At 35.1% G+C, this 12082-nt stretch overlaps 1 non-coding gene across 1 annotated transcript; it reads right to left on the bottom strand.

Moving 5' to 3' along the window:
- Positions 1-962: 962 nt before the first annotated feature.
- TRNAR-UCG (transfer RNA arginine (anticodon UCG)) lies at positions 963-1037 on the bottom strand. The gene has a single exon. It is a non-coding gene; the product is annotated as a tRNA-Arg (tRNA).
- Between the last annotated feature and the right edge of the window lie 11045 nt (positions 1038-12082).

Below are 12082 nucleotides of genomic sequence, written 5' to 3'. Positions count from 1 at the left end.
ATAGGGGGTAAGATGAAACAAAAGCGAGGAGTAGGAGTGGAAACAAGAATAAACTTACCTATGATTTGAAAAATAGGAAAAAAATATTGAGAGTTACAGAAGCTGAAAATCGAGAATCATGGAAGTAACATTTAACGACCCTTATGAACAGGATAGTAGTCCTCCTATTAGTTCCAGGATCTACCAACAGTAGAATACTTAATAATAATATAGTTAAAGTGATATATAGACATAGTTATTACCTTTTATTCCCTACATAAAACATGTTCTTAATCTCCTAAAACTTACTACTTAAAGATTTAGATTAAACTTACCTTGTAAAGGATAATGTTCTACGAAACGTAACTACTACATGTCCAAACTAGTTATTGCCAACACAATAAAATATTTTCTGAAACACTTCTGTCATTAAAAATTACTTTTTAAACTCCATAAACAATTAGTTTGAACCAGACAACACACCGCATCCAGTGATTAACTCTTATTTTCGAGCCCTTGCATCTAGAGTGAAAAGTTAACAAGATTCATTTCTGATATATTCATAACATTAATTAACTTCTAAAATAGAGATATAATTATGTTTCCATTGTGCTTTGAAATGCAACTTTGAATTCTATTTCAATTGTTTCTAAAGGAAACGATATATTCATTCGACCATTCATTTTCAGCACCGAAATATTGATCAATATTTTATCATAGAATCTGAGGAATTTAGGATTTACATTTCTGGGCTTTCGGCATCTAAGGCCATGTAGCCCGTCACGTTTTGAGGGATGACGTCCCTCGGCGAGCACACAATCCGGGGAAAGGGAAGGAATAAAGGAGTGGGGAAGGAAGGAAGCGGCTTGGGACCTATAAGTTAGGTACCACGCCGGCATTTGCCTGGCGTGAATGAGGAAAATCCAGGAAAACCTCATTCAGGGTGGCTGGCCTGAAAAAGGTGTTACACTTTTTTGACCGAGTGACCCCACCGGGAATCGAACCCGGGACCGCTCGCACCGAAGGCGAGAGCGTTAGCGACTACGCTATGCGGGGCCACACCATAGAATCTGAATCAAACTTGCTCTATCGGGAATCGAACCCTGATATTCCATATCGAAAGCGCGTTTCCTAACTATATATATCCACAAGGAAGCTTCAAAATAGGTGTGAAATTTGATAAGTCTACCAAAACGGAATTTACTAAACCTGCCTACCTCAAGGAAGTAGAAAAGAGAAGTTCTCAGTCGCGGTAAGAGTGTGATTACATAGCACACAAGGGCAAGCATTTAAAGAAAGAAACTGTTGAACACTAGAAAGAGCCAAGGTAGAACAGAGGGCTTTTTTCTAAATCTCTCATCGACATCAATCATTGTTGTAGACACCATATTAAACAAATTGAAATATTTGATTTTTTTTTCTTACAAATATTTATCTTCATATTAATTGGGAAGGCATGTGACTGTGACTACAATATAGACCCTTCCCAGGTCTTCCCCAGCGTACTATGTTTCATCGAAAAACTTTTTGCATTAACTTTGTCAGGAAGATACAGTAATATACCACAAATTAAAGCAAGTAATTATTTACGTAGCACTTCCCTGTTTCTACTAATTTATATTATTTTTCAGGTTTCAATTAAAAAAAAGAAGACATGAAATCTTTAAGTTTAACGTCCCACGTATATGCCGGTTAGGCTAAGGGAGACGGTGATAATGAGAAATGAGTAAAATGATGGAATGAAGAAAGTGGGAAGAAACGGGAGAACCCGAGAAAACCCACAAGCACGGTGTTTGTCCACCACAAAGTCCACACGGCGCATGCTGGGATCGAACTAGGGACCCCAAGCACCGGAGGTGAACGTTCTACCGCTAAGCCACCGCGCCCCCAATTTTAAAGAAATAATGAGTAGAATGTCAATATCAAACAATAACAATAAAAGAGGTAAAAGTATTTTTTGTATTGCTGCCACTCAGTACTGAAATGAAACATAAACAGGGAAGACAGTGGCATAAGGATAATTATGCTTACCCACCTACAAAAGTAAATTTAGAGCCCCCAAAACACAGTAAAAATATACAGGGACTAAATGAATTACAATTACTTACCACATATCGTCAATGCAAGTTATTGCACTATTTAAGTATATTATTACTAAGTTATAATGGTTAAGAAAGATATTCAATTACTTAACGGATAAATTAATATTATTATCTTTTCTTAAAACAATGTACAGGACTGAAATTCAATGCTTTTATGATTATGTCTTTTTAACTTTTCTAGACACGGTAAGGTTATTATTAAAATCCTAGTGACATTTTTTCATCGCCACAAATTATTTTCTCAAGTAGATTACAATGACTCACGATCGTAAGAAATAGGGTTACAATACATCACTAATTACGCAAATGTGTCCGCATTTTGAGAATAAATATTTTCGTCCTCATACATTTTCTGAAATTTTCTGATTTTTCAGCATTTGCTTCATTCAAATGTAGTGCGTACTGATAACGACGCTCAAAGAGGAATGTAGTAGTTGGTTATTTAGGTAATACAATCACTCTAGTAGCGCGTCAAGTCGAATTCTTCTTCCGTCCCTTTCTTTCTATGCTTCAATTTCTTTTTGCCCAGCTTTCCTAGTGTGCTGTAAATATATTGCCATATTTAAATACTAAAACGATTAATCTAGATAGGCTGTGAATCTATTTTTTATTATATGCTAATTATTATTCTTCCTTTTTTATTGTGAAATTTAATATTTATATAAAACTTTGTTTAAAATATCGACCAGAGATTGATTCCATTTCTTAAGTGGGTGGGGTGGGAAAGATGTCTTAGATGTTAAGTTTATTATAGGATTATCTGCATTTACACTTCAGATTTTTTATATTGATCTTTCCGATTTCGAAAATACGTGGATTGAAAATATAGCTAGATATAGAGAAGATTATTTTATTATTTGAAAGGACATAGAGTATAATTTTATTTTAACCCGCCATCGGTAACTTGTGAGGTAATGCCTCACTTTTGTTTTTATTTCCTTTCTATATTTTTAAAACTTTGTCTCTCTATATTTTTAAAACTTTGTCTCACCTGTGCTGCCGCCTAGCTAGAGAATGGAACACTATACGTGATCAGAACAACTGACAGCGGCTTATCACGTGCGCAGTGTGAATGGGAGTCTTGATAGTGAAAGACTTGTTCTGTTTGTGAGTGAATCCCTCACAAGTTACCTATCGCCTTTGTTTCTTCGACCTTCTGTTGGTGTGCTTATGTGATTTATAGCTAAAATAAATCCAGAGGCAGAACAAATACGGCAATGGTTAATGGAGGAAAATAATTACAATGACATTGGTTCTGACATTCTGTCAGAATTTGATGATTCTGCATATTCTGACGCAGGTGAAGACATTATTACGGAGCATGACAGCCATAGTGAAGAGTCTGCTGATGAAGGTGATGACATTTCTCTTCGTCCCGGTGTGCATTATCTGGGGAGAGACAATTTGACTGCTTGGAATGCTCATCCACCACGACAATCAATACGAAGAAGACGAAGGAATATTGTTTTTCACCCTCCTGGTGTTAAAGATGAAGGCGCTAAAACGTCCAAAATGTTCTTGAGGCCTGGAAATTATTATTTTTTTTAACCGATGGCACAATAGAAGAAATAAGAAAGTATGCTAACGACCGTCTTCGCAAAATGAGAAGCAGCTACAGCAGGGGGATTTATACAGTTGACACAAATACCGATGAAATTTGCGCACTCATAGGCAGTGATGAAAATTTTCCGGAAAATTTTGAAACGGAAAATTTTCTGGAAAATTTTCCCGGAAAATTTTCCGATTCATAAAAACATACTCCACTTATTCCTACATCGTTGTTTAGTCGAGATGTGAGATGGAAAATTTTCTTCTATATTTTTCCGGAAAATTTTCCGTTAACAAATATCAGTGATTAAGTAACAATTCGTCAGTATTCATAAAATTGATTAAATTCATATATAGAAACGTTAAAGAGTGAAAGATCGTTTAAAGGATCTGAAAATTTTCATGGCTCAGACAATTTCCAGTACGATGTAGGAACTAGTGGAACAATTTTCCATGAATTAAAAAAATTGTTTGTCCTGTACAATGAAAATTTTCCGGAAAATTTTCCGATTCATAAAAACATACTCCACTTATTCCTATATCGTTGTCTAGTTGATATGTGAGGTGGAAAATTTTCTTCTATATTTTTTCGGAAAATTTTCCGTTGTTAACAAATGTCAGTGATTAAGTAACAATTCGTCAGTATTCATAAAATTGATTGAATTCATATATAGAAACGTTAAAAAGTGAAAGATCGTTGAAAGAATCTGAAAATTTTCATGGCTCAGACAATTTTCAGTACGATGTAAGAACTAGTGGAACAATTTTCCATGAACTGAAAAATTGTTTGTCCTGTACAATGAAAATTTTCCGGAAAATTTTCCGATTCATAAAAACATACTCCACTTATTTCTACATCGTTGTCTAGTTAAGATGTGAGATGGAAAATTTTCTTCTATATTTTTCCGGAAAATTTTCTGTTAACAAATATCAGTGATTAAGTAACAATTCGTCAGTATTCATAAAATTGATTGAATTCATATATAGAAACGTTAAAGAGTGAAAGATCGTTTAAAGGATCTGAAAATTTTCATGGCTCAGACAATTTTCAGTACGATGTAGGAACTAGTGGAACAATTTTCCATGAATTAAAAAATTGTTTGTCCTGTACAATGAAAATTTTCCGGAAAATTTTCCGATTCATAAAAACATACTCCACTTATTCCTATATCGTTGTCTAGTTGATATGTGAGGTGGAAAATTTTCTTCTATATTTTTTCGGAAAATTTTCCGTTCGTAACAAATATCAGTGATTAAGTAACAATTCGTCAGTATTCATAAAATTGATTGAATTCATATATAGAAATGTTAAAAAGTGAAAGATCGTTTAAAGATTCTGAAATTTTTCATGGCTTAGACATTTTTCAGTACTATGTAGGAACTAGTGGAACAATTTTTCATCAATCGAAAAGTTGTCTGTCCTCTACAGTGGTGAAAATTTTCCGATTCATAAAAATATATTCCACTTATTTCTACATCGTTGTTTAGTTGAGATGTGAGTTGGAAAATTTTCTTCTATATTTTTCCGTTCTTAACAAATATCAGTTATTAAGTAACAATTCGTCAGTATTCATAAAATTGATTGAATTAATATATAGAAATGTTAAAAAGTGAAAGATCGTTGAAAGAATCTGAAAACTTTCACGGCTTAGACAATTTTCAGTATTATGTAGAAACAAGTGCAACAATTTTTCATGAATCGAAAAGTTGTCTGTCCTCTACAGTGATGAAAATTTTCCGGGAAATTTTGAAACGGAAAATTTTCCGATTCGTAAAAAGATAATGCACTTATTCCTACATCGTTGTTTAACCGTGATGTGAGGTGAAAAATTTTCTTCTATATAGAGAGAGAAACACTCTGTAAAATTTTATTTCCCAACTTGAAATACAAAATTTTCCGGTTCCCGAAAGCTAATTGGAAAATTATAATTTGTTGCTGACTAACTTGCCTCTACTGAAATTCAATTTTGTAGCTCTATGTGCAATTAAATATAGTGGAAAATTTTCCACCTAACATCACTATACATAATATCCAAAATTGCCAGGCCTATGAAAAGTGTTTTCCACTTGTTTCTACATCGTGATGAAAATTTTCCGGTCTATGAAAATTCCTCTCACTTGTTTCTAGAGAGCAATAAAACTTTCCGATTCAGAAAACAGTTGTTTTACTTTTTGCTTCGAAATGATGAAAACTTTCCGACTCATAAAAAATTCTTCAATTTTTCCATATAAGGCAGAAAATATTTCGATTCATGAAAAATTGTTTAACTTGTTCCTATATAGTACTGAAAATTGTCTGAGCCATGAAAATTTTCAGATTCTTTAAACGATCTTTCCGTTTTTAACATTTCTATACATGAATTCAATCAATTTCATGATTGCTGAGGAATTGTTACTTGATTACTGATATTTTTTTAGAACGGAAAATTTTCCGGAAAAATATAGCGGAAAATTTTCCGGAAAATTTTCCGGAAAATTTTCTGAAATGGAAAATTTTCCGCGGAAAATTTTCCGCCTCACATCACTACTCATAGGACTGTTGTATTTGGCCGCAGTAACCAAATCTTCTCACCAAGTAGTACAAGAATTCTGGAATACAGATGGTGCAGCACCAGAATACTTTCGTCTCGTTATGAGCTACAACCGATTTTTGGTCTTCTTGAGAGCTCTGCGGTTTGATGAAGCCAATACAAGACCGATAAGAACGGCTGTAGGCAAACTGGCCCCTATTCGAAAAGTATTTGATGAATTTGTTCAGCGATGTAAGGACTGTTACAGTGTGAGTATGTAACTATTGATGAAATGTTGAAATCCTCTCGCGGAAGATGTTCCTTCAGATAATACATGGCTAAGAAACCAGCAAAGTATGGAATTAAAGGGTTTTCTATGGTAGAAGCCAGGATGTTCTACACATCAAATATGGAAGTGTACGTCGGCAAGCAACCAGATGGACCGTTCGCGTTGGATACTAGGCCAGCAGCTGTCGTCAAGGGATTGTAGAACCAATTCCTGGGTCAGGCAGAAACGTGACAATGGACTACTGGTTTTCTTCTGTTCCGGAAAACTCAGTACACTAAAAAAAAAAAAAAACACCCAGAAATTGTCAACACAAAACAACGGCCTCCCAACAGTAGCCTCTTCGCCTTTACAGAGGACTGCATGGTTGTTCCCTATGTTCCACGAAAGAATAGGAATGTAATGCTCATTTCAAGCATGTATGACTCAGACGAGATTGATGGTACAACTGTTGACTTGAGTAAACCTTCTATCGTATCATTTTACAATCTGACAAAAGGGGGACTAGATATTGTGGATCCAATGAAATCCACATACAGTGTTGTTAGAATTTGCTGCCGTTGGCCTCTTAGAATTTTTTTCACACTGCTGGACGTTGGAGCCATCAATACCCAAATCATAATTTTCTCCAATACAAACCAAAAAGTTACACGCAGAAATTTCCTGAAGGACTTGGCTATGAACCTAACAAGAAATCACATGGTCAAGAGACTGTCCATGTCAGGAGTTCGAAATTATATAAACCTTCGGATTAGGAAACATCTCCGACTTCCATAAGAAGAATGTACCTGTGTCAACCCAGAGTAGAGAGGAAGCAAAGTGTGCGTTTTGTCCAAAGAGAAAAAACATAAAAATGAACACAACATAAGCAGATTGTCGATTGCCCATCTATGGACAGCATGTCATCACAATTTGCCACAAGTGCAGAGTTCAAAAGAGCAGTAGATATGATGACATGGAGGAAGACTGAAAACACTTTTCAGTGAGGTTTTTTACTAGAGGTTTTGTAGGTTGCAGTAGAGGTTTGGATGTTTATGTAGACCAAATTTTAGAAATTATATAATTGTCAATTAGAATTATATTAGATAAGAACTGTTAGTTTAGGTTAAGTTCTACAATCTAATGTAACCTAAAATAGTATCACACTTGTTATGTGTTATGGATATAGGGGTAGCTAGTAAAGTACAAGCTTGCCCAGATATGCTTTCTGTGTATTTTCCTGTAGGATGTTAAATAGCAAACACCAGAACAAGTTAATATGTAATGGATAGTAAATATAGTAAACTTTCCGTATGTTTTAAAAATTTTGGAATAAAATTTAATGTTACTACGTATATTACAACATTATTAATTTAATGTTGCAACCGTAGAAAGGTTCCATAGTGAAAAAAATACCGAAATTATAACAATAATAATAATAATAATGTAAACGCATAATTTTACGTATGAGGTCGACAAAGAAAGTTTTAAGAACACAGAAACGAAATAAATCAAAAATGAGGAATTCCCTCACAAGTTACCCATCGCGTTACAAAATAGAAGTTACCGATGACCGGATGGCATCGTTCGAATGTCTTCTATATAAGTTTCAATAGCGGAGATAACTCTATATTTTTAGGAGACACCCTTGAAATAGAAAAATCATGTAAAATTTCCTGTCATAAATGCAGATACAAGCTATTCTACAGTAAAGGAAATTGTACATGATACGAATATGTGCTTATGTTAATAGCAAGACATGGATTTGTATAGATTAACGGTTTATGCCAGATAGTATCGAAGACTATCTCCAGGCTGAATAATAGGAGACCAGGTGGACACTCCCTATTAAAATGATGACTCATTAATTTACGTAATTGTAATAAATTATGTAGGAGACTATATTGATAGCTAAGACATATTTGATGCAATGATACAAGAAATCATAATTCAAAGTAAATATAAAGACAATAAACTCACATTCTTTCTAAGATTTACCCTATTATACAGTAAATGTCAGCTGAATGAGACGGTTAAGGCTATGGCTAGATCTGGTTCAAAATGCAAAATTATGAAGATGATTCAAAGTTTGTTATATGACGGAAGGATTCCTTTATATAAGGACCTCATGGAAGTTGGTAATGAGATTTACTACAGTTGTAAATATGTTGATTATTTTCTAGATGTCTCCAAAAGTATTAAACTCACGGGTGGGTTAAAATGTAGAGAATATATTTATCCTTTTAAGTGTTAAATTACTTACGCGTATATGCATGAGTCAAGTCCGAATCTGCAGAGTTTGAGTATGTAAGAAAAGATAGTAACGTCTACTGTTCACTTACACTCCTTCTAAAATGTTTCTAGATTTGAGTTCTAAGAAAGAAAGTTGTGAAAATGAGAATAGAATAGGCCTATGTCAAAACTCCCACAGCCAAAACCCCAACACTGAAGAAATATCAAAACGCCCACACAATCGGTCATAACTCCCACACAAATGAAGAAAATTTCCAAAATGTACGAACGGTCAAAACTCCCGCACTCAAGAAATGTCAAAACGCCCACTCAATCGGTCATAACTCCCACACAAACAGACAAACCTCCCAAATGCACGAACTGTCATAACTCCCACAGCCAAAACCCCCACACTCAAAAATGTCAAAACGCCGACAGAATCGGTCATATCTCCCACATAAATGGACAAAACTCCCACACGAAGAAATTGTCACAACCGCCACACAAATGAACAAAACTTCCACACAATCGGACAAACCTCCCACACTTTGAAATAATCGTGGTTGCACGTCTTGTAAGTTTCACACGCTGAAAATAATGAAAAGAAGTACAAGGGTACACTCTCCACTTTGGATCATAAGCGTTTTTTTGACTTTTCTAAATTATTTCAGCGTGTGAAATTTACAAAACGTGCAACCAGGATCATTTCAAAGTGTGGGGGATTTGTTCGATTGTGTGGGCTTTTCTCCATTTGTACGGGGTTTTTGTCCATTTATGTGGGGATTGTGACCGTCACTATGTGTGGGAGTTTTATCCCTTTGCGTGGGAGTTATGGCCGTTGGAGTCTATGAGCGTTTACCTGTGTTGGAGTTTTAGCGGTGGGAGGTTTGACCGTTCGTTCATTTGAGATATTTGTCCATTTGTGTGGAAGTTATGGCCGATTGTGTGGGCGTTTTGACATTTGAGCGTGGGAGTTATGACCGTTCATAAATTTGGGAGATTTGTCCATTTATGTGGAGGTTATGACCGTTTGTGTGGGCGTTTTGACATTTTTCGAGTGTGGGAGTTTTGACCTGCTCCCAATAGAGAATATGTAATACATTACCCACGTTTATAATGGTAACAATGTAAAACAGGAATGCAGCCTTGGCTCAACTAAATATATGTTAAGTCTACAGAGTGTTTCTAGGAATAACAAGGGTAAAATATTTCAAAACGAGTCTACTTATGACATATAGATAAACGGGTATTTTCTACAATTACTATAAGACTTCAAATACCTATCTTAAAGTTCAACTAGAAAATTACATACTATCTTAACGGAAAGTACGTATAGATGGAACACATACAGAAAGTATTATAAAACATGCGTTTTCACTTATAGGTCTGCTGTACGTTGTCCAAAAACTACAGGAATTACGCATGTAACCTATCTTTTTAAGTACGCCACCTACATTTTTTTCTCAGTGTACTCAAAATTTTCTATAAATTACAAATTGAACTTGTAATTCTCATTTCTAAGGACTGGTCATCGTGTGGAACGAGGAGAATACAGCACTCAGACATATGTTTTGAAGCTTGGAAGAACATTGAAACGTATGAGGGTTATTCGTGGAGTTGTAGAAATAGCAGGTAAGCATGTTACAGATGTAACAGTTGAAATAATGTAATTATATTTTATTTACTATAAAATTTTAAAATAAAAATTAAATGGGAGTTGGTAATGAGATTTACTACAGTTGTAAATATGTTGGTTATTTTCAAGATGTCTCCAAAAGTATCTAACTCACGGGTGGGCTAAAAATACATTTATTTTTTAAGTATAGAGAATTATGATTGAATAGTTTATAGTGTCATATAATACTCGGCACCTGGAAATGCATAAGGTTTTTTTTTTTAACAAAAATTGGAATTATATTTTAGTGTACAATTTCGTACACAGTAATTAGAAAGTGACAACATGGTCAAGGTTGTGTGAATAGGGAAACAAACTTTCTCATCGAAAACAACAACAGCCAGGTGACCTTTACATAAGCTTCTCGGCCCGTTGCTTTTTCCAAAACAAACACCTCGTGACGTGATGGACTTTCCTAGAGTAAAATAAGAACAAAAATACTTACTGAAAACAATTTTTGGATTTTTCACCATCATACGTCACGAGATTCAATAATATAAAAAGCACGGGCAAGAGGCAGAAGGGGTAGAAAATTGATCCATCCTTCGTTCCATACAGTTTGGGTCAGAACTTCAAGAAGCAGCCATGGAGTTTGGGATTTGTGCCTTGTAAGTATCCTTTCTTTACTACAATATTCCTTTCCACTTTGGAGAGGAGATTCAGCAAAAACTCTGCCACCTGGCATGTAACGAGTCATTTATCATTGTGGGTGTAAGTCTCCTGAGTGGCACGCAACCCACTATGCTGTACTTGCAAATTTAAAGATTTTTTCTTCTATACATGCAATTCAAAAATTTTATTCTATACAAATCAGTAATAATAAATTGTATTTTTAAATGGGGCCACTCAATTTTATTTTAAAGCCCTGATATAGCTTGCTTCAGCATTTTTTTTTACATATTTTAATAGAATACAGACAGTGGAAGACAACAAATTGACTCTTTGAAATAAAACAAATGGATCTTTACACTACAGTGCTGTACCTTCTATATCCATAATTGCATTGTACATGTATATATAAAGAGTAATCAATCGAAACTCACTTTGTGTCCTTGCTAGGGGAATTGATGACATGGGATTTTACTGTTGTATTGGTATGCTGTGGCAATTGTAATTTTGAGCATTACTGTAGTATTCATTGTGAAACACTTAACTTCTTTGCAAGAAAAAGAGTTGAGCCATGGCATTATCACCACAAATTTGTCTAAGTCGGATTAGTGAGCAGTCATCTAGCTTCTGAGTTCATGGAATGTCCAGGAGATGCATGTTTATCGAAGACTACCATCGTCGATTAGGCAGGAACGTTTCGCTGAGGCGATCTTTCCCATGATTAGATCAAGCAAATATTCTTGCCACAGATCTCAACCATATTGTGGTGGATGAGCATTCGAATAATAGACGTGTTAGTATTGGAATTATAGCCATGAAATTGAAAATGATCTATGGAATACGACAAACAATAGTAAAGGACTTATTTAATAAAGCATTTCTTAAATAACGTGGTTACTGGTGACGAGACATGTATCTTTGAGTATGACCTCAAAATAAAGAGCAAAGTGAAATCAGAACAAGCGTTAAATACTAAGAGTTTGTGCCGTAGGGGCAGATTTACGTGGAAGTTCCTGAAAGGCTGCGGGAAAGAGTGCAGTGTGTCAAAAAAGAGATATTTGCCAACTGGAGGGTGCCACGACAACGCACTGTCACACAATCCTTATCGTGACTAAGCACGTGGCGAAGCATAAGTCGAAAACATTGTCCCAGCCGACTTACA

The sequence above is a fragment of the Thermobia domestica genome, chromosome 8 (assembly GCF_964235325.1).
Source record: "Thermobia domestica chromosome 8, izTheDome1.hap1.1, whole genome shotgun sequence".
Classification (NCBI taxonomy): Eukaryota; Metazoa; Arthropoda; class Insecta; order Zygentoma; family Lepismatidae; genus Thermobia; species Thermobia domestica.
This window is presented reverse-complemented; position numbering and strand designations above follow the sequence as displayed.